The 25,714-nt window shown below is 32.3% G+C and overlaps 1 protein-coding gene across 5 annotated transcripts in view; it reads right to left on the bottom strand.

The window, feature by feature from the left end:
• The window catches only part of LOC126776089 (hemicentin-1-like), a 254,316-nt gene that overhangs the window by 34,151 nt on the left and 194,451 nt on the right, over window positions 1-25,714 (bottom strand). The gene's annotated exons all lie outside the window — the stretch shown is intronic.

Raw genomic sequence — 25,714 nt, 5'->3', positions numbered from 1 at the left:
ATGATCGAAAAGATCTACACTGGTATGTAGGTAGTTGACGTGTTTAAGTCACGTACGAAATGATTTTCTTCCTCTTCTTTAATACGCACCGTTAAGGTCTGGTATACCCTCCCGACCTCCGTTTTCCCCACCATCTACACTATGGTTACCTTCAAGTCAACAATGAATAGGCATTTTTTAGGCACCTTAGACTGTCTCTTCACTTTCCATCAAATGTGATAACAGTCAAGCGCTAGCCTGTACATTAAAAAAAAACGGTTAGCCAGGTGCACTGCAATTGGCTAAATTACGATGATAATGAAAAAATAATGCGGTTATTGTAACTAAAATCCTTTCGTAAAATATAAAGAAATACTATGTTTGTACTATGTACTACTAGTTATATAAACTGGTTTATTAAATATAAATACGAAAAAGAAAATATGTTTCATTCACGCGACATTTGAAATAAAGCTCTTTACATAACTAAAATACATTTGAGACCTACTTAGTTTAAAAAGAAAACTGTGGTACTGCCCCAATTCTCTGCCGGCTTAAACTCTAGATCCGTCTTTTGACAAATATAGAAGCCTTAACAAGGATTGCAGACGCCTTAATGCGACAACTAAGAGACACAGCGATTCAAAGAATTGCAGTTCTGTTAAAATGTTTGAGTTGAATGGAATATGTTAACTTGTCTACGAAAATGACTGTCACAGTTTATAAATATTTAATCCGGCTCTATTGAAGTTCAATTTATATTAGTCAAAGACTTTAACTAAGCATAAGTTTTATTTATGTTAAAAATAAATTAAATATTATGAATAAATAAATAATAAGCGCTAGTTCAGACTTAGTGGATTTTTTTATATCAAAGAGAAGAAATAATTAATTATTCGGAGTAAATATAAAAAGCGAATAATTAATAAATAGTATAATATGTATTCAATGAAATATTACATAAAATACGCTTAAGAACTAAGTGTACTACGCCTATATACAATGAGTGGATGTATATAAACATAGAAAGCATACATATTGGTAACTGTACTCAATCAATTATATGTAGTCCCTGAAAATACATAAAAAACGAAGCCTTTGTGATGTGATTAACGTATTGTATGCTTATATTGGTGTTAATGAGTTGAATCTGTGTTATAAATGCTTTATATATATATATAAATAGTTGTAATGGAATAGGCGTTTGTCTTCCATCTCACCTGATGGAAAGTGTAGATAAAGACGAAGGTGGTACACGCCCATCCAAAAGAAACCTGTTCACTCTACTCTTAAAGGCTCCAGAGTTCAACTTATCAGGAAAAATAGACCCAGGCAGGTCGTTCCAAATCTTGGCGACTCTCACCAAAAACGAGCTGTCAAACCGTTTAGTTCTTCAGGACGATCGCTTAACAATCAGTCTTCCAGTCAGTCTTAATCTATAATATTATAAATTAAAACTGTGTATGTCTGTTACGATTTCACAGCTAAGCCACTGAACTTATAAAATTTGATATAAGCAATCCTTAACCCAAAGAAAGAACATAGCTATACTTAAAACCTGCCCCTCCGCGTGTATTTCTGCGGGCGAAAAGTAATAATAAATAGCTTTTTCTTAAGACACTTTCAAGCTGTCAACTGTATCATTTTACTTCCATTGAAAACAACATTAAAATTTACAATAAATTATGTACGTTTTTCAGCTTCGGGTTAAAGTTCTAAGATAGTTTATAGTGGGAATTCGAATTGGATCTTTATATAGATAAATAGCTAGAAAGATATTAATCTGTCATTTGAAATGTCTTTAAAGTGCTTTACTTTGTTGAACTAGAAATTCATTTGAATATATCGAGGAAGGTGGATGATATTGGAAGTATTTATAATCGTAGCTTAGCTACCTTATAGCTTATAACCCAGCTATCTTAGCTTCGCAGGGGTAGTACAAGGGTCTTCATGAAAACTTTATACCGTAATACAAATAACTCTATTAAATTAGTGGTGTATGTAAGTAAAGCTCCCGGTTTTGCACAACTTTTGTGTTTTTTTTTTCTTTTAATAATTTACTTAATTTCTCAGAATTAACTCCATCTATTGGTAGAAGCCATATAAAAATCAGTGAGGTAGTTTTTGAGTTTATCGCGTTCAGACAGCTCGGCAGTGATGAAAAACAGCGACGCTTCTCCTATTCGAATTAATTATCTACTAAAAACGTTATATTTTTTGAACTTCCTTGCATAAAGATAAAGTCGCGACATCATGAGATAAAAATAAAGTAAAGATGTTCCCATTAATAAATGAGCTGTAATAAATATTACATAGGGCGAACTTGCACTAGAGCTGTCAAGGCGTGTCTTTTCAACGTGAAGGAATTACTACCGTTTTAACGGCAATCAAACGTGTTGAGACACGAAATAGCTTGTTACTTCCCTTTAACGAACTCAGTCACGGATGGTTCCATTGGTATTCGTGCTTTAGACGAAGTGATTGTATTTCAGCACGCTACACTGTATTTGGATTTTCGTATCGATATATAAATTGGCCATTTTATTGTCAAATAAGTTTTTTTTTTATAGAATAGGAAGGCGGACGAGCATATGGGCCACCTGATGGTAATTGGTCACCAACGCTCATAGACATTGGCATTATAAGAAATGATAACCATCGCTTCACCAATGCACTACCAACCTTGGGAAATGATAATTACATTGGTTCTCACCCTTCAAACCGGAACAAAACAATACCAAGTACTGCTGTTTTGCGGTAGAATATCTGATGGGTGGGTGGTATCTACCCAGACGAGTTTGCACAAAGCTCTACCACAAGAAGATATTTTAATAAAATATACAATATATTGTTATATTTAGTTGATGTACCTAAATGAATAAAATGTGGTATTCGATTGTATTGACATTGGAAAAAAATTTGCGCAAAATTTTATATTAATTCATTGGGTGGAACTATTTGAAATTTACTTTAAGATTTGAATGTCATAATGTTTCCCCATTTGTTGCAACGTTTAATTAATATTTAACTCGTAATAATCAAATAAGCACAATAACAATTCAAAATTAGATAAAAAATCAGTCTGTTACGGTTAATTTAATAACCTCTTTTTAAGGAATTTTATGTAAACATAGCTTGGACCCGTGTGAAGGATTATTAAACAATTATTATTACTATTTCCATCGTGATTTGTGTATAAAGCTATTGTATAAATAAATGTTTGTATACACGACTAGTCTAAGACTAGTCTAAGACTAGTCTAAGAAGATTATAAATTGTTAATTGATAGTATAACATAATTAAATTCACTCGAACACAGCGAGATGAAAACTCATTTGGAATACAATAAGCTGACAAGAGCTAGTCTGACGTCACTGAACTAATTACTCTAATCGTCAATGTTGAAATGTACTAAAGTTTTAACATTAAATCCGAACATTATATAAAACGGAAATTGGATTACTCTACGTGACATTCGGTATAAAATGAAACCGCGATCGGTTTCGATCGTGAAACGACTCACGTCTCTCGAATGTTTGATGATGGCATTTCGATATCTGTGAATTTGCCTCACACATGACTATATTTTTTAGTTCCATACCTTAAGGTGAAATGAACACATTGTCCATTGGTCACATCGCAAAAAATATGTCAATCAAAATGCGCAATTTTAGTTTATCGTGTTTTTGTTCCTCCAAAACGTATATAACGAAACAATTACCAAGTATTTTGGGGTTTCAAATGATTTATTATTTTATTAAAATTATATTGAAATTTGGCCGTGAAAGCCCAGTATTTAGAAGACGTGAATGTCAACCGATTATTCCGAGTTCAAGGTTCAAGTACCACTGGATTTTCATGTTCGGTTTGAGCTTCGCGTTCGCGTTGAGCTTTATCAGGACTGGGACATTTACTGGCTGTTACTTGGTTTTTTAATATTTAAATTTATTACAGTTAATATTTATATATACATGGTATATTCTGTTACTCAATTGAATGTTGAAATCATCTTCAATTTCTTTTAACAACCTTCATAATATTCGTGTGCACATACGACGATGTATGAGCTGTCGTTAGATATGATGAAATATTAGGAGTATCTTAAGTTCTAACGTCTTTGGAAATCTAATCTGACTAAGGTTGAAAAGCGCTTTACGTTATTCCGTTTTGCAGAGAAATTATTTGAGTACTATGCTACAATAAAGTATTAAATAAATACAAATAATATATAATATTATTATTAAATAGCACTATGCTAGTCAATATCAATGTTGATATTGAGTGCAATGAGACGTTTTCATACGTTACGGCATACAATAATATTTTTTTTACGAAAAAAAATGTATTTTCACTTTTTTCACGCGGAATTATAAATAATAATTTATTATTCACTAATTGACCATGTCAATATCATAAGAAATCATTTGTTTATCAGCAATGATCCAATCGCTCCGCCCGCATACATCCAGCCTAACTAGAACTAATAAATCTAATAAATTGAACAATGTAAATGCTAAGGTAAACGAACCCTAGTTTGATTGTTTAAGGTGAATGCTACTAGTCAAAATTATCGAAGGTTTCCGAAGAGTAGGCATATGGAACGATCTTATAAAAACTATCGAGCAAAGAAGTCTACCTGCATTATATTTCGCGATATGAACTAGTAGATAATGAGGGCATTATTATCGAGATAAAAGAAAGTAAAGAAGGTATAACAGTCAGTCAATCAGTAACAGCCTGTTAATGTCCCACTGCTGGGCTTTAGCCTCCTCTCCCTTTTGAGGAGAAGGTCTGGAGCTTATTCCACCACGCTGCTCCAATGTGGGAAACACATGTGGCAGAATTTCAATGAAATTATACACATGCAGGTTTCCTCACGGTGTTTTTCTTCACCGTCAAGCACGAGATGAATTATAAACACAAATTAAGCACATGAAAATTCAGTGGTACTTGACCGGGTTTGAACCCACGATCATTGGTTAAGATTCATGCGTTCTAACCACTAGATCATCTCGACTGTTCCACTAGGCCATCTAGGTTGTTAAATAAGGTATTAACAAAATAAAAACATCCTAACTTAAAATAACTCAAATTAGGTGATACAGAAGAGTTATTGCAAGGAATTTGATGAGGAAAAGTTCAAAAGAAATACCTCTTGATGACTTTGACTGCAGAGTATTTAAAGAAGAATGCGTTTCTATTTAGTCACCAAGTTCTTCATTGTGGGAATGATATGTCAATTATCAGTTTCTGTCAATGACATACAAAAATAACTTGATTCCTTAGTCAACCGGTCTGACTGTCTTTTTGGTGCGCAGCCTTTGGGTTTTTGCTTTCTGTGTTGTCACAATAAGCTTTTCTAGGCTGTCATCATTAGCGTATGAGACAATAAATGTTCTACGTAAGACTTAATTAGTGTTAAATAATAAACAGAAAATATAAGATATTTATTCAGATACAAATATTATTATTTTTGAAACATTACAAAATATTTGAAGAAACGTATATGAAAATGGCGTAGAGCCTGCAATACGGTTTATTAGCTTTGGGAATATAGCTATAAGTAATGTATACAAATATATACAAGCGGAGAGATTGCTTGGCACGATATTGATTATATTTTAATACTCGCTTACGTCACCATATATTTTTTTTATTATGCCGGGAAGGCACATGACTCTACTCCACCTGATGGTAGGTGGTAGTAGAGTCCGAACGCGACGACGGCCAGTACAGTCGGAAAGAATTTTCTGCACAAGCTGCTCCCGCCTTTCCGGCTCGCACGATACCTCGTCATGCCTCGTTTGAAGGAACCCGGGTTGTAAGTAGAGGGGAACACGTGAGCTGGTAAAGAATTCCAGTTTTTGGAAGTGTGACAAAGAAAGGAGTTGCCAAATTTAGGCGGTGACATCTAGAGCCAGCACGCGTAGACTTGTGAAGGAAGGGAAAAGTAGGAATTAAAGAGAATAATTCCTCAGAGCACTCGCCGTGATATATTTATTATAGTATTGTTTTATTTACAGATTGTCTGAAATACCAAATTATATCTCCTTTAAATGAATCAGAAACAGATGACTTCGAATAATTATGCAAAATTTTTGCCTCCTCTGGTCGCAAGAGTTTTGGTTAATTCATCGACCATTGTATCAACCACCGTTACACGCGACTATAATTTCCACTTTTGAATTGAATTAGTTATTTAAATACTCAATGTAAGAAAATCTTATGAACTCAAATTAATATTTATAATTTAAATACAGTCATATAAGCAATTTGAATATTGTGAACATATTGAAATATAATTTAGTTTCATTTTTTAAATCTAGATGGTAGCAAAAAAACTACAGCGGTTTAAGTAAATTTATAATATATATAATAAGATTTTGCTCAAACAAAACAGTATTTTATGTAAATATTTTTCCATTCATATTTTTTTGTTTACGAAATTCAAACGAGGAATAAGCCACTTCATCAACATCAATGCACCACCAACCTTAAGATCTAAGTTGCTACGTCTTGTGTGCCTGTAATAACATAGGCTTACTCATCCTTTGAGATACAATTATACAAAATGTAGTTTAAATGTTCTGTAGTAAAATGACTGCCTTGTTGGTCTAGTGGCTTGATGTAAGATGGCTGCAGACCCGGAGGTTCTGGGTTCAATTTCCAGGTCGAGCCAATAAAAAGTTATTGGGTCAGAAAATTCTCATCAGCAGCCCGGAGTGTGGAAGTTGGAAGTGTGTACACTCCCATGCCTCGAAAAGAACATAAAGCTGTTGGTCCTGCGCCTGATCTCTTCCGTTCGTATCGGATTGCCGTCCCATCGGATTATGAGAGTAAGAGAATAGAGAGTGCACCTGTGTTTGCGCAAGCACTTGTGCCTGAAGGGACATTATTATTATTATTATTATTAGTAAAATAATAATTTTATCGCTGAATGTATGGTAGTCATCCGTGTACTATACGATATGGAAGCCAAACGAAGTACGGAACCATAAAAATCCATCTCGTTTTATTAACGTTGTAATTTTGACATGTATCCGTTGAAAAACATTGGAAAGTACGCAATACTTTGAATTTCATATTTCATTTTAGTTCCGATCAGAAATTCATCGTGAATTTAAAATCTCTCCGGACTCATTAAACCGTTTCAGGGAGCGTACGTTAAAATATATACTGATATATTTGAGTCGAAATGTTTCGTTTAATTGGCGGTATCTATTAGTTCAGTATTTATTTTGACTTATATTTCAACGAATATGCTATGATTGCTGTATGTAAGGATTTTTTAATTAATGTAATTTGGCTGTTTTTATAAGTTTTTATTCATATTTTATTATATGAATCAAATTTAAGTAATGAATTTGTAGACCACGAAATTTGTAATCCAACCGATTAAGCTAAGATTTAAGTTAGTTTAAGTGCTGGTGATTTTTTTTATATTACAGGTAAGCGGACGAGCATATGGGCCACTTGGATGAAAAGTGGTCATTAACGCCCATAGACATTGACGTTGTAAGAAATGTTAACCATCGCTTACATCGCTAATGCGGCAGATGTTGTCTCTTGTGCCTGTAATTACACTGGCTCATTCACCCTTCAAACCGGAACACAACAATGCCAAGTACTGCTTTTTTGCGGTACAATATCTGATGAGTTGGTGGTACCTACCCAGACGAGTTTGCACAAAGCCTAGTCTGTTGAATTTAATTTGTTTAATGAAAAGTATTAAGTAAAAACTTTTTAATTCATTTTTAAGTAGAATATATATTTTAGTTGCAAATTATTCAATGTTTTCGTAAGAATTATGGGAGTGCTAAGTTTCAAAGGCGGTATCAAGACACAAACAATATGTTAAAACTGGATTATATTTTGAATTGACTCATGACAATCTTATTTATATTTACGATATATGTTGCAAGCTAGGATTTATTCGTGCTTATAAAAATATAATATAAATTGTATTATTACACGAAATTTTTATTTTTTTTATTAAGTAAAAAATTTACACAGGTGCGTGTGTGTTCAAATTTGTATTGATCAGAAACTAAATTAAATGATGACTTTTTCATTCTATTTAGTCTGTTGTTAAGTTTAAATAAAGAATGTTTTTTGTAATTACTCTGATTCACTCACTCTTTTAATGTCATCACCCATACAAAAAAATAATATTTGGCTACAGCCGTAGTATGTAAGTATATTGAACAAAATAATAAGAAGGTCAAATAAGAATCACTAGCAGTTTCTTTGAATTATATATTTTCGTTTAAAACTCATAAAAACCGGTTTTAACCAGATATAATCCATTGAACTATGAACTTTGTTTATTCATCTTATATTTTGTTTCTGATCTTATAAATACATAACATATTGTATTATGGACGAGCAAAACTGTACGTTTGAATATTGGACTTGTGAAATAGCTTTAACGTTTTTAAAATAATTATAATAAATTAAAGAATATGTATTTTTTTATTTGCAAACCAATGAAAAATAAAAGGTTATGATTAGTATAATATAAAATATTGATGTCCTCCTGACTGAGTTTGGCCATGGCGACTAATCTCAAGAGAGATTAGTCAACTGCGCGGGACATATTACAGTGCACAAGTACTTTACTCTTTCATTCTTCCTGAATGTACTGGCCGTCGTCGTGTTTGGACTCTATTAATACTTACCATGAGGTGGAGTAGTCATTTGTCTTCCCGGCATCCGATGGGACGGCAGTCCGACATAACTAGAGAGAGTTCAGGCATAGAACCATTGGTTTTACGTGCTTTCCGAGGCACGAGAGTGCAAACACTTCCAACTTCCAGACTCCAGGCCACGACTAAGAATTTTCAACATAAAAACCTAATAACTTCTTAACCTCGACTTTGGATTTGAACAAAGGACCTCCGGCTTTAGCCACTACACCAACGAATAATACAGTATGTGTGTTTTAAGTACTATTTTTTTGCATTATTTATCTACATTCTACACGTATATCTTTTATAGAACAAGTAGGTATACAATATAAAAATCCCGGTACATTTCAGTATGCCCGTATTGTCATGACAACTATATTTATATATCAAATGCCCACGCGTATAAGCTCACGAGATGTTATTTAGAATTGAATATATTATTTAGACCTCTATTTATATAAATCACTTCGCAATACTGTCGTAATGATTTACTCGTACCATTGTATAGAAAAAAATAATTGAGTCATAAAACTTGTTCTATCAGCAAAAAATACCATGATGAGTTGGTTTGGTATAAGTTATAAGTTTGTTGTACTTTGCAAAGTTTCTCAAAACCTATTTTCTTACTTCTTTATTTTGATATGTGGACGGGAAGACGAACTAATAGTACGTGCTCATCACCGCCCATAGACATTATATATATAACTAATTCTTACATCACCGATGCGCCACAAACCAAAATAATGTACTTCAATTTAAAAAAAAAAATCTACCACCAGCTCAGAAAGATAAGCCTCAAGCTTTTGATGAGACCAAAGAAAAACAGTGAGATTGTATATTTTTTTTTCCAAACATTGGTTATTTTTCTATTTGGCAAGTTCGTAATGAAATTGATACGTTTATAACTTGCTCGATGCATTCGTTGTGTAGGCACGCTATGGCAATTATCACGTGGGTAGCTTATGATTAATAAACATACAGATGTAATGATTTATTACGAATGTCATTTAAAATCAGTTTCGGTAGTTGTTACCCGTGAACTTCGTGTAACCTTTTGATGTTTAGAAAAAAAACTTGAAACCCAAATTGAATTATTCGATTGTATGACGATTGACTGTTCATAATAAAAATAATTAGTTACAATTAATAATTCATGCAAATTCGTGTTAGGTTAAAAAGTAGATAAAATCGGATCCTAACAATATAAAAAGCATAAATAAAAGTAAGCACTTTGCCTATTTCAAAGAACTATACAGATTATTTATAAATGGAATAAGCTATGTTTGTACCATACCATAGCTAAAAGTCTATTAATTCAAGTCTATTTAAGTTGTGAAAGTAATTTACAGTCTATTTTAAAACAAATAGAAAAATAATCATAAGCTAAAACATATAAAGTATTTTTCTCAGAAGTAAAATTTTTGATTATTTTCCTGATATTATTATAGCCACTAATATTCTTTATATATAGAAGAAGAAGGAGAAGAAGAAGAAGAAGGAGAAGACTTATTTTACAAACAGTATTATCTGCAACAGGATATTAGAAAATACAGAATAAATGACCCAATTTGTTATCACGACTTTACCTTAACAGAAATTTACTGCTGACTTTCAAAATCATAATGTTATAAAATAGTTAAAACAAGTTGAAAATCCACTATGCAAGGGATTTTGTTATTACTAGAAGCAGCGCTGAAAACTATTGTTCTAAATTAAATAGAATTTCGTATGCAATTAGGTTTTCGAAATTTAATTTAACCTTTTTGTTTAAGTGTAAGAAATATAATGAGTTTCTTGCCGGTGGAATCTACATTCCGAACCGGTGCTTAATATTCAATTTAATCTTGTAACATGACAGTTCAGAAGTGTTTATAAGACCTTACTTGAATAAATAATATTTTAATTTTTATATAAATTATAGTAGTAACGTCACAATTCGGAAAGAAATAAATCGACTTGATTAGTATTATACAAACATTTTTGTAATGATTGTAATATATCTTGCAGATTAAAAAAATATTATTTCAATAGGTAATAAGAACAAGTAAGCAGTTTGATTTCACAAAAGGCTGGGTGCTTTTCCTTTTTCTTTTTTAAAATATATTATAGGTAGGTGGACGAGCTAATGGGGCACCTGATGGCAAGTGGTCAATAATGCCCATAGATATTGGAAATGTAAGAAATGTTAACCATCGCCCACATCGCCACTGCACCACCAGCTCTGGGAACCAAGGTATCTTCCTTGCAATTATACTGGGTCACTCACCCTTCAACCCGGAACACAACGATAGCAAGCACTGCTGTTTTGCGGTAGAAAATCTGATGAGTGGGTGGTATCTACCCAGACAAGCTTGCACAATGTCCTACCACCACTAATTTTTTTTTTCACACGGCCATCTGATCCCAAATTAAGCTTGTACAAAGCTTGTGCTATGGGAACCAGATAACTGATATACTACATATACTACCTTTCTTTTGTAAATACATAATTATATAGAAAACTACACCCAGACTCAGGACAAACAGACATGTTCATGCACACAAATGTCTGTCCTGGGTGGGAATCGAACCCACAACCTTCGGCGTGAAAAGGCAAGTACCTACCAACCACGCCAACCGGCTCGTCTAATTAGAGTAGAGTTAATGGAATGTAAGGAAAAAGGGATAAGATGGCTTCAATTTCATTGTTTCTTTATAAGTTATTATAAATATAATTAAGATCTATTGTGTATAAGATCACTAACAGTATTTAACCGAAAAACGCCTTGATCAACAAATATGTTTGCGCAGATAAAATAAGACATATCTTATAACTTTTAAAACGTATTATATGTTTTCATGAAACATATTATTAAGTAGTTTTGAAAGAATCGTAGAAAAAAAAACTTTTTATATTAAATTATTTTTGGAAGGTAGTACCGTCATATTATAGTTGGTGGTCCTTCGCTTTTATCGTCCATAGATACTGGCACTGCAATATCAATAAACCGCCTTTTAATAAATATTTAACGAAAAAAGTCGAGTCTTCGAAGGAACAATTAATACAACAATAGATCAAACGCCAATCAAGAAAATTCCATAAATAATTCTGAAGTGAAATAACTCAGCGAGAAACCTTGAACCCGGATGTATAAGTTCATTGTAACTTCATTAATCAAAAATAATGCTCATTTTTTAACAAATTAACATCAGCAAATGGAGTGACATTATTTTCATACTCCAAGTTATATTCAAACTATCATATTATATTTCAAATTTTAAAACGACAAGGAAGTCATTGAATATAAACTTAAAAAAAAATAGGAATTAAGAAAATAGTACTAAATGGTAAAGGAAATACCATTTATTTTGTCGCAGCAATGGTTTTGACTGGAATCCGAACTTTGTTTATTAGCATTTACTTTTTATATGGAGAATTACTTTTTTTAATATCCCCTGGGTGTTATTGCAGGATATTGAACTACCATTAGAGCGAGTTTCATTGTAATTCATTGAAGTTTACTTGGTGGTAGGGCTTTGTGTAAGCCCATCTGGGTAGGTACTACCTACTCATCAGATATTCTACCACCAATAAACAGCAATTCTTAGTATTGTTGTATTCTGAAGGTTGAATGAGCTAGTGTAACTACTGACACAAAAGACATAGTATCTTAGTTCCCAAGGTTGTTGGCGCATTGGCCGTGTAAGGAGAGGTTAAAATTTCTTATAGAGCCGATGTCTATGGGAGTTCATCAGATGGCCCACTAGCCCGCCAACTAAAGTTGCTTAAAAAAATAGAATAAATGTAAGCTTGTGTTTGTATATCATTGGTTTCTGTCGGTAGTCATCCTTTCAAGAGTGTAAAAAAGTTATTATATGTAATAAATTCCTCAATTAGTCTGACCGCCTGGTTTTCGCATAGCCTTAGACCATAGTGTCAGAAGAAAAATGCAAGATTAATCAAATGTTATGTTGCCAATTCAGCAATATACAAGATATGTCACCTGTAGCGTTTAAATCACTGTTTACATTACTTTTTAATGTAAGAAAGTCTTCGATCTATTTCAAGGTAGCCATTGCAAAGGTTTTAATGGGTAAGATTCCCACATAACCCGGTTCTCCCGTAACAGTTAGGTATCTTTCGAAGATTAATATTGATATTGAGGAAATATTAATAAAAAACATCCACTTAATATATTATATAAACACGTGACTACTAAAATATTTTTATGCGCTTCATTTGAATTTGTAATTCATCGCGTGTTCAGGTAAAAAGTCATCTCGGATGATATTCTGCCACAAATATATCTAATATGCTCTATTATTATGGCATATGATGCATTATGGTGTAAACTCTATAAACCTTAAATTTATAGACATTTATAAGACTTTTTCTGTAAATATTAATGAATACGTAAATTTCCATTTCATGAAGAACAATAAACCAATGTGAATATTAGGCAATCATTTATAAATTAACATGGCTTATAAGGTTATCACCAACGTAATTCCTAAATCATGGTGCTCATTGCGCGTTACGACTCCTTGTGTTAATTCCACAGTCAACAGACGCGTCTAATCAATTATACGCTTGCTGCCCGTTTGTGTGTGCTAGCAGCCAGGTGACATAGATATGGATATATCAACACATGGAGAGATTTATAGCCAGTGATTTTGAACTAATAGCGTACATCTATAATATACGTACAAATTTCTGACCCCATCCCTGATAAGACATTTACCTAAACGTGGTTCAGAATCAGCGCAGAGTTGTGGATAAGCAATTTTTCATCCGACACATAATTTTTGTCACAAGGTTTGTGAGCACGAGCATAAATTTTGCATACGGAAACAGAAGCCATGATTTCAACCTGTAACTCTTATTTTGTATTCCACATATTATAGCTACTGAGCTATCACAGTTCATTTGCTTTTGTTTTAGATTTTAAATCGAGTAACATGACTATTTACGTTTGCTTACTACACGTCTATTTGACAAGTGTGTAGATTTTGTAAACATTTAGAAACGATTCTTTAAGAACAAACTTACAACTCACCGCAACACATGATCGTACAATGTTAGAATGTGATATAAGTCATGAACTATCTATAGTTCTTATAACACTTAAATGATGAAAGTGAATTCTTACTTTAATAATCAGTGTATTATTTCTCAAAGTGTAATACTTATAAAACTATTATTTAAGAGACATTTGTATAAAAAAAAACATTTTTTTTTTATGGAATAGGAAGGTGGACGAGCATATGGGCCACCTGATGGTAAGTGGTCACCAAACGCCCTTAGACATTGGCATTCTAAAAAATGTCAACCATCGCTTATAGCCAATGCGCCACCAACCTTGGGAACTAAGATTTTATGTCCCTTGTGCCTGTAATTACACTGGCTCACTCACCCTTCAAACCGGAACACAACAATATCAAGTATTGCTGTTTTGCGGTAGAATATCTGATGAGTGGGTGGTACCTACCCAGACGAGCTTGCACAAAACCCCTACCACCAGTAAAAAGCCCTACCACCAGTGATAAAATATATAAAATATTGTTATTTTTTATTCAAACATTATTTAATTAATCAAACATTATTAATATTAATTAAACCAATCATTGCACAGTGTATTGTTCATCAATACATCTGAATGCAAATACATAATTGGAACAGAATATCAATGAATTTCAAAGACTGGTAGTGGTTAAATAATGTCGCATATAACGTGAATATAAACGCTCAGCTTCCATTGCAATCCGATACAACCAAAGGTAGCAATTTACAGGAACTGCGGATTAATTAGTAATTGAAGCCTGATGCAAATAATTAGGATCGGACACATTTGCACCTACAAGCGAAGCGTAAGCTATTGTGCTACAGAATCATCTATAAAGTTCCGGCTACATATGGCTAAGTGACTGCGGTATTATGAATAAATAATCAAGATCTTAACTTCACCGGCTCCTGTCAGTACAACTTGTGTCCGGTTAGGATAACTTCAGAATTTAAAACATGTTAATATAATAATGTTGCAACCCGATAGATGGCGCTAATTAATTATTCGTGCTTCTGCGCACGCAAGATCTTTGTTTCTGGGTATACATATTTATAGTTCATAGCACTTTATAATTATTGACGGAAGTTGTTGTTGCAAGAGACGCTCGTAAAACTTCTTCATAAACTATCACGATCCTTATGACTATTAAGATTGTCGGCATTAAAATACGAACATTAAAAAAAAAAATGATTGATAAAAATTATTATTGAAGTATAATTAATGAATATATTATAGTATTCTTATGTTATTTTTTTCATTTACTTTGGTTATAAGCACATGATAATAATATTGAAAAGAAACCATTATAAATTATTATTATACCATAGGAAACGGCCGCACAAGAAGAGCTGTAGTAGTATGATTCAAGGAAGCCATCGGTCTCGCTTCAGCTGCTCGTACAATTTATTGTTCTCAATTTCATAAGCTATATATAGCAAAACTGCTACCATAACTTTCAAGTGCATTGTACCTACAATATGGACGTAGCTTTACATATTATTTTGATTGGTCTTTACTATCATTTCTCTTGAATAATAATAGAGTTGATGTATTACTTCTTTATAAAAAATTAAGCAAAATTTAATGTTTAATTAAAACAGGACCATATTGATAGTAAAATTACTAATAAATACCATAAAAATAATCTTATCAAGATATTTTCTACCTTTGCCAATTAATTTAAAATTCTCATTAAAAAAAACTTCAAAAACAAATAACGAACCGAATACCTCGAAGTTAACGTTCGAAAGCCGAAAGGTTAATTAAACTACGATAACCCTTGATATAACAGAAATTAATTGCATCGGAGAATTTATATAAAGCGATTCTTCTTCCGAAGTGACAGGCATTAGCTTGGACGCTGGTCTAATTTATATTCTCAAAGCGTTCATTTGTGTTGAAATGTCAGTGTCGACAACAAGACTTGAGGTATTTTCGTATTTTACTTTATTTAACACAAAACGGTCAACAATATTAGATTTATATCTAATATTGTTACAGTATATAATATTATTACAGTAATCGAAACAAGTAATAGGTAATCAAATTTAAAAACACTATGTTTATTAATAAAATAATTATTTATATTGAGGCAATAATTGTTTTGTACATAAATTATATTCAAATAAGTATATATAATTGAAGTTGAAAACGGCTATTGTAAAATTTGTAACTGCTGTGGTAAAGATGCTAAAAGTGGAGAAAATGGTATCTATATACATCTATTCGATTCGGAAATTTTTGCTGTGGTTTGTTTTACAACTGTATTTACAAATATATACAATATTTATTTATATACCTATCCTGAATACGCATGGGTAGAATAAGGGTCAGCATTAAAGGTTTTTATAGACATATTATACATTAACTGTGATAAATGATAAGTAAATGATAAATAAATCTTTATTAGGGTATTTCTTCTGACATCTTCAACAATCGTCATCATATTTCTGCTAATTAACACAAAATACAATAAATACACAGACGCGGCGGGAACTTTGTTTTATAATATGTAATGAAGTGATCAATAAGACCAAAAACTTTTTTATTTTTTTATTTAGACTTGAATAACTTAGCACACACATATATAAACAGTAACTGCTACGCAAACGCTCTGTTAAGAATAATTTATATGGCTTAGCACTCTGTGTGTGGATTGATAGCCGCTTAATTTAAATACTAGTAAAGTCATGATTTTGCTACGTAAAACACATAGTTTACTGTATATTACTGGTGGTAGGGCTTTGTGCAAGCCCGTCTGGGTAGATACCACCCACTCATCAGATATTCAACCGCAAAACAGCAGTTCTTGTTATTGTTGTGTTCCGGTTTGAAGAGCCAGTGTAATTACAGGTACAAGGGACATAACATCTTAGTTCCCAAGGTTGGTGGTGCATTGGCGATGTAAGCGATGGTTAACATTTTTTACAATGCCGATGTCTATGGGCGTTGGTGACCACTTACCATCAGGTGGCCCATGTGCTCGTCCGCCGTCCTATACTATAAAAAATATAAATAAAATAATCGCTATATCTCTTGAATTGTAGATATGCCAAAGATATTGGATGCCAAAACCTACTGTTAGCGTTACGATAAAGCTAGCATTATGGTGTGAGTGAGTGGGTGGACGATATGAAAATAGACCGATTGGCGTTATATTTTAAAAATTCTATCCTAATCGTGATTAATAATTCGTTACTAAAGTTCAAGTTGTGGGTGGAGAGTAATCTTCAATATTATAATTAGTATGATATTTTAGACCTTAGAAAAGGTATTTAAGACATAAACTTATTATATTGAATTTGTCTTCATTTAAGATGTTCTTTTTATTCCTGCGCTAGCAAAGATACTATAATTAGGATGGTTAATGGCAGTCTTCTGTGGCCAAAGACATTTGTCAGGTGACTGAAACTTAAGTTATTGCATTCTATCTTGTTATAATTAAAGAGTGCCAAGAGTTAGTAGTAGTGTACGTATAATGATTTTAAAGTTACACGTTCGATCTTGACCCTTTGGGCTACCGTCATCCCCACTCCTAATTCAAACTCCGAAACCATGATTGGGTATTAGAGGAGAGAAAATATGAATATTAGTAATTTATGTACTCATTAGTGTGCATTTTTCTCGTAAAACACAAATAAAATTAATAAAAAATTTAAATACCCAACATAAAAAATAAACTCGCTTGTGTTTTTGGTTCTTTAACTTTATTATAAGTAATATTGTAATACAAGCGGCGACACGTAAGGGGACCGCAATTACAAATCAATCGGAACTGTGAACGTTGGTTTATGATCTTAACAAAAAATCTTAACAGATCTTCATAATTCGTAGCTAAGAATGATTTCAATCACATCAAGTTTCAAACAGATAAAACCGCATCAAAATCTGTTATATAATAATATCCTGGGACATTATTAACCACAGCCATCTGATCCCAAACTAAGCAGAGCTTGTGCTATGTAAACCAGACAACTGATATTATATATATAATACTTTTCTTTTGTAAATATTGTAAATATTTATATAGATAATTACACCCAGACTTAGGACAAACAGACATGTTTATGTACACAAATACCTGTCCTTGGTGGGAATCGAACCCACAACCTGCGGCGTGAAAGGCAAGTATCTATCAATCACGCCAACAACGTTTTAACGCCAACGCCATTTTACGTCGGGGATTAAAAGTAAATGACATGAATACATTGCAATATTGTTTATTTTGATGGTACCTGATAGTGATCTGTCTGGTTACTACTACATCTAAAAAAAGTGACAGCGCAGTTTTTACGGTTTTCAAACATTAAATGAAATAAATTTTACATGCGGATTATTTACGTACTAACAGAAAAAATTCATAAGATCAATAATATTGAGGCTTTGGCTTAAAAAAGTTTTCAATTTAAAGCAGATTTCAAATAATATACCTTACTTAGAGTATCGAGATGGCCAGTGATTAGAACAAGTGAATCTGGTTCAAATTCAAGCACCACCACTGAGTTCACATGTTCTTAATTTGTATTTATAATTCATTTCGTGCGAAGGAAAACATTATAAAGAAACCCTGAGCATGTATTGAATTTCACAGAAATTTTGCCACAAATGTATCCGCCAACGCGCACTGGAGCAGTGCGGAGGAATAAACTCCGAACCTTCTCCTTAAAGGGAGAGGGGGACTTAGCTCAGAAGTGGGACATTTACATGATATTAATTTTAGTTAAAATATGTCAAATCAATTGTTTACACAATATAAGATCACGAAAGAGGACCAGTATATTTTGCTAGTCCAAAAAACTTTTGATTATTAATAACTACTATATTTAAGGTATAATTTTAAGTATCAAATAGTCATTGAAATTAAATTGCAACTACTGAAAGAAAATTTTATCCACGGACAAGGGATTTGAGAGGCAAAAAATAAGTCCACGTAGTAAACAAATAATAAAATATATAAATTTTTGTAACAAATAGTTACTAGTGTTGTTTTATAATAAAAATTTAAGTTCAGAGTTCTGTAGATGTGTTCACATAGCATTTATTTGTTCATTCAGTATGTGTTTTTAATGATATGTATATTAACAAATGACCACTTACAATTTGCTCCGTTAAAAAAATTAAAATAACCAGCAATTCCCAAGAGTGTCTACCGAAGTTTATTAATGACCAATTAATAAATTGTACTCAGAATTTGACAATGAAATAAACGAATCGATCTTCAGTCCCAATTTAAATGACATAAATTGAGTTAAGGCAGCAATAGTTGCGAAAGTCCATACAAAAACGTTCTATTGTAAGGGCCGTAACACAATTGAATTTATTCGAAAGGTCGCGCCATTGTGACGTCGACGTGTGACCACCCGTGGGGCGAATATTTACGACATTGGATGATTCAATCTATATCTTTGGAACGCTTAGTTTTTTTTGTTAGTTTCCGGTGATGTTTGGTTTTTATGATCGAGACAAGACTACCGTTATATTGATAAAAGTTGTGGGTTCAGTATTAGTATATCATTCTTAAGATTATTTAATTTTGGAATATATTCCACATTTGAAACTTGTATTTGTTTTTTTTTTTATATATATATTTATAAAAATACCCATTCCCGTTATTTTGTTGTATTTATCGTCTTCTTTATATAAGAATGCATTTGCTGCTAAATGAATGGGAAAATGTGGGACGAGTCAAACACACAAGTGTTTATAAGTTATAAATGTATACGTGTAAAGAAATCGTTCAGATCAAAAATTATATTTTTATTATTGTAATGGTTGGGTTATAAATTGATAAATCAATTACACAAAAGTACAATTCCAATTAACTTAATGGCCAAGCCTATCAGACAACACGACTTTTAATAATATATTTATGTCATTCTCTAGATAACAATAAAGTTTAATTCAAATATACTGGTAATTGTCCTCCCCTCCATTTAAAGAGATTTGGATTTGGAGATTATTCCACCACGACGCTCAGAAGCCTTCCAGGTTCCTGGATGCACATATTTTACATTTTCAAAACATTTCGATATTCAGTGGCGCAGACCGAAACCAAAATCTTCGGTTTGTGAATAAAGTGTTTTAATCACTGAACCATTTCTTTAGATATATAATATTATTAGCCTATTAAATATCTCAGGGTAATATATATACTTAAATTTTAAATGTATAACGTGATGAGCTGAATACCCATAGCTCTCAATCATTTTAGTGAAATCAAATAATAATATTCAGCAATGGGTATGTGAATTTTTTAATTTATCAATACCATTGCAATACTCGGATTCAATGCGAGATTTTCGGATACACAAAGAGTAAAACTGGATGTTGGAATGCAATAACATCTCATCTCCAACCTCCGGAGCGAAATTGGAAACATAACTTCGCTTTCGACGCAGGTGAGGACATATCAATACGGCTCATCTGTCACAATATGCAAGCTAATGAAAGCTTGAAGTCGCTTGAATTGAATTAAATATATGAGCGCATGATTATGAGGATCACAATGTCTGATTTAGAAGACAAAGAAATAGATGACGTATCGACGATCGTATAACTTTTCAAGTAACATTTTATGAGCACTTTTTACAGGATTTATATTAAATGTTTAAATGTACAGCTACCAAAATTTTGAATGATGATGTAATTTAAAAAGTAATGGTAAATGTCCCATTGTTAAGCAAAGTTTACTCTTGTTTGCAGGAATAGATGACTTAAGACCTTATTCCACCGTGCAGTATTTATAATGATGTACTCGTTCATCCAAACATGAGATAAATTATAAATACAAATTAAGTACATCAAAAACAAGCAGTCATAGGGATTGCTGATTGAAGTGAAAACTTGAAACTGTTAAATATATTTGTTCAATTACCACATCTATTGGCACTCCAAGTAAAATATTAATTGTATCCTTTTTATTATATAGCTTTTAATTCATTAAAATATACAGTATAGCGCAAACTCGATACAAAATATTGATGCAGCTTAATTTAAATAAAGAAAAGTTAAAATACACGTACATTATTTGTATACACATAAATTTCAATCATTATTATTCTCATTTATTTCCACAATACTTAAATTATGTGTAATTTCAACAATTTCATTATATTAACATTCGCATGTCGGTGATGTGAAGCCACGAGTCTATTCTCTACGATAAACCAGCGCAATGCGCCTGAAAAAGTTTTCACTTCAAAACTCATTGTTGCTTATTCAGGTTTGAATTCTGAATCATCGGTTAAGATTCTCGTCTTATAACCTCTGGACCATCACGGCTCTTGGTGTACTGTGAAAATACATCGGAAATATTTAAGATTGCGATAGCGAGTAATCAGAAAGCAGAAAAAGTAATAATCCCACGACATTTAAAAGTGTGGCATTCAATAAGCAAGTTAAGGAATACTCGTGAAATCTTATCTCATTTAAAAATAAAAAAGCTGTCGAAACATCATTCGTTCTATACAAAGCAGTCTACGATACAACGCGTATAAGAATTTTTTCAAATGTGACTTGAAAAAAAGTTCGCAAGAAATACAAAAAAAAAAAATGAAATGTTAAATACCGATGTTTTTATAGGTCAAAAACAGATGAACATTGCCCACCTACTGTGTAAGATACCGCTGCTTTGTGAATACATTTGTATCGCGGAAGATATTAATACTTTTTGATTCTTATTTTTACGTATTTTATTGAAAAAAAAAAAACAAATTAAAATTAATTAAAGGCAAGTATTGTCGCAATAGCTCAGTAGTCAGAAGCTAAATCAAAGATTGTAGGGTGACAGTAGGGCAATTGATTGACGAAAAATTCTTATGCTTAATTCTGTTTAAATTTCACTTGATGGTAGAGCTTAGTGCAAGCCAGACTGGGTAGGTACCACCCACTTGTCAGATATTCTACCGCTAAACAGCAATATATTTCATACATCGCCGATATGTATGGGCAGTGGTGACCACTTACCATCAGGTGGCCTATTTGCCAGGCCGCCTAATTCTTTCTTAAACAAAAAAATCGTCTCATTCTCGGCGATCAGGTCAGGTCAGTCAGCTGTTTATACGAATACAAAAATTATAACTATATTTTTTATTTAATCACTCTCAAATGTTGTTAATTCATATATTTACTATGTGATTTTTAATACATATTCCTTCATTCGTTAATTTTAATAGTAATATATTTTATTTTATAAATATCTGCTTGTGAAGGAGCTGAGGCGTTAAGGTGTTAGTTACTGTTGTTGTTGTACTCCAGAAAAATTATATGCAAAATTTCATAATCAGTTGAATAGTTAAGACGTAAGCGTAACAAACAAATAAATACAATATAATATAATTTGGCTAGTGTTGTATATGTATTGCACTTTTCGTAAAGAAATGAGATATAAAAATACTCCGCTGAGTTTCTTTTGCCGGTTTTTCTCAGATCTGAGGTGTTTACTACCGAACCGGTGGTAGAATTATGACAATCAATAAGCAAGTGTAACGCTTCTATATTGAATAAAGATATTTGACTTTGACTTTGAAACAAATTCACTTTCGCACTCCTAACACATAGCAGTTAAAGTATATTTGTTTTAGAATTTAGTCTACCTCTACTTATAGCTTACATAATTACCACTATCGATATAAAAACGGGCTTTGTAGTTTTATTACATATAGACTTAACATGTTAGAAAAAAAGGCTTTAGCAGAAAACGTATTCTGACATCATCTCCTAAAGCTCAGGTGGATCTACATCTGTAAACACGTGTTCCTAACACGATCCGATCGTATTGTACAAGAAACGAATGATTACACACACGTGCCTTCCTTTTCCTTTTCGTGGATGATTACCTATTTTGATAGACTACCTACCTACCTGGATTTCACATTGCTATTCATATCATATCAGTATACGGAAACATAATAAATGATATCGAATTTTATCTAGAAACTCACTAATAACTCTTATTTTACTGATTGAAATAAAAACGTACGTTAATATTTTGCAATACAATAGATATAAAAAAAAAATAATAATTTAAGGGACCACTTCAATCGACCTCAACAGCTATCGTACTCGTTAAAGGCATTTTCGAGTGATCAGTGAACATAAAAAAAATCTATCCTCTTTTTTTGAAGTCGGTCAAAAGATCGAATAGATTAGAACAAGTTTATACTATTATTTTTTTCAATGTACGTAAAAATAAGTTTGTGGAATAAATATTGTATCAACTTATATGTAGCTAATAGCTACTTATAAGTAACAGCCTGTAATTGTCCCACTGCTGAGCTAAGGCCTTCTCCCCTTTTCAAAAAGTCTTGGAGCTTATTCCACCACGCTAATCCATGCGGGTTTAGCATTGAGCATAACATGTGGCAGAATTTCAGCGAATTAACCATAGAGTTCCTGTTGATGTTTTACTTCATCGCCGAGCATGAGATAAACACAAATTAAGCGCATAAAAATGATGTAGTATCCTGACTTTGAACCCGCAATCATTGATTAAGTTTCACATTTTCTAACCGCTGGTCCATATCAGCTCAAGAAACAATAAATGTTGATTAATCAAAATAGCACTATTATGTGCTATCTTGTATCTCAAGATGGTGCATAACAAATCGAACGAGACATCGTGACATGCTCCTCAATTTATCGAAGATAATACTGTGAAGAAGGAGGCAAAATCAGCATTGCCTCAACAATTTGCCAGTAGAGTGCATCAATCGAGTTAGTTTCGCTCCACGAGTCACTTATACATCATAACGAGATTCCGTAGTTTCCTTGATTAGAGAGGAGTGCAGTCTTAAGTTACCTGTTCGGTAATACCGGGGCGATTTTACATTTTTGAGATAAATTTATCTTAAATTGCTCTGTCAGTTTTTCTATCGTTATATAATATAAAGTGAGTTTATTATTTAATCGTTTGTTACAGTTACATGTGAACTTCCTAATCGATCATCTTGAAAATTTGCATGCACACTATTCGGGTGTACAGAAAAGGACAAGAAATACCTAGCTCTCCCTCACACGCATTTTTGCTGCGAGCGGAAACTAGTATTATATAACGACAGTGATTTCTTGCACGTTGTGCTTACTATAAGATATTTTGTAAATTAAAGGTATTGTAGCATATTTTATATGAAGTAGAAGACCCATCTAGACATCTGATAGATTTGACTTAATTTCACTGTTTAATACATTTAAATATCGAATAGAATTCTTATTATAAAATAGCTCATGAACAGATTATTAACTAAGATCAATTTTAATTGTTAATATCCTACATCTGTTTTACGTACTTGATTATTGAAGAATATATTTTTTATAACATTATATAAATGTATAATGTGGTGAAATCGTTATTCCAATAATAAACAGCCAGTTAATTATATACACAGATATACTACTGTATACAGTTGACAGCCGTGGCGTCTGTTTGAATTTACGATTTGTCCAAATACTTTAATTTTTCATGTGACCTATTTTATTAAGGACACACAAGTCAATCGATGACTGTGTTTTATTTATAAATAATTGAGTATCCACACTATACATTTTTGTAACTTTCACGTTATGTGATAAATATTATGTACAACTAAATTATATATGTTCACCAAATCATTGACACATCTCTTATACTTTATCACATTAAATACAGACATTCGCCAAAATAAAATAAAAAAAGCATTAATTTACTTATTATACTTTTACATATAAGTTAGAATGGCGGACGAGCAAATGGGGCACCTGATATTAAATAAACACCACCAGCCACAGACACTGGCACTCAATCTTGGGAACTAAGATGTTATGGCCCTGGTTAATGTTGTTAAACTCGCTCACTCACCCTTCAAACCGGAACACAACAAAATATGCTGTTGCTTTTAAGGAAAAGATTAGGAGCTTATTCTACTACGCTTGTCTAATACGTATTGTTGGACAGTCATGAATCAATTATTTTCTTAGAAAATTTACTTCTAAACTGGTAATTTATAGAATATGATTGCAAATAAATTAAACTATGTAGTTACTTCCACAAAGATACGATCACAGGACGGCCACCTTTGCTCTTAAGTAGATTGGTTAAGATAACAATGCAACGTAACGGGGCTGAGGGGGTTCTAACCGGATTTCACTGTAATTATCTCTGTGAAGATTAAAGATAAACCTAGAATCTCCTTTGAAATAGCTAAAGGAACGACACCATAATACTCTCGCATATAAAATCACATAATACGTCAAAAATAAGTAATGTAAAGCTACCACATACCACCACATAGTAATATATAATAAGTATAAGACGGGCCGGTTGGCATGGTTGGTAGATACTTGCCTTTCATGCCGAAGGTTGTGGGTTCGATTCCCACCCAGGACAGACATTTGCGTGCATGAACATATCTGTTTGTCCTGAGTCTGTACAATACAAGTATGTATTTACAAAAGAAAAGTAGTTTATGTCGTATATCAGTTGTCTGCTTTCCATAGCACAAGCTTTGCTTAGCTTGGGATCAGATAGCCCTGTGTGAATAATGTCCCAGGATATTATTATATTATTATTATTATATAAAATAAGTAATTTAAAAATAAGCTATATAAAACTACCACGGATAGCGACGAAATACAAAATTCGAAAATCAAAGATTATAATAAATCGCATTATTCTTAAATTTAATTATTTTAGACGACCTTACTTATAAAAGTTATTTAGCAGATGACAAGTTAAGCAATCTTGTCTTCTTGTTTCCAATATCAAATGCAAAACTGCAAATGTGCATATAAAGGCATATATTGTCAATAATTATTGAAGTATATATGAACTGTAAAGAAAAAAATATTATGAAGGTTAGTCTTTAGTAGTATGCAAATTATGATAGCCCAAAATATTAGAAATTATGATATTGTGATATTAATATGGTTAAATGAAATAATGTTTGATTTTAGATATATTAAAGTGATTACATCAAAGAACTAAAACTAAAAATGAAGCTTACGAAGCAATGTGATATTTCTACCTTGTTA

This window comes from Nymphalis io, chromosome 19, assembly GCF_905147045.1.
Source record: "Nymphalis io chromosome 19, ilAglIoxx1.1, whole genome shotgun sequence".
Classification (NCBI taxonomy): Eukaryota; Metazoa; Arthropoda; class Insecta; order Lepidoptera; family Nymphalidae; genus Nymphalis; species Nymphalis io.
Note: the sequence above shows the minus strand (reverse complement) of the source record. Positions and strands in the feature narration are given on the sequence as shown.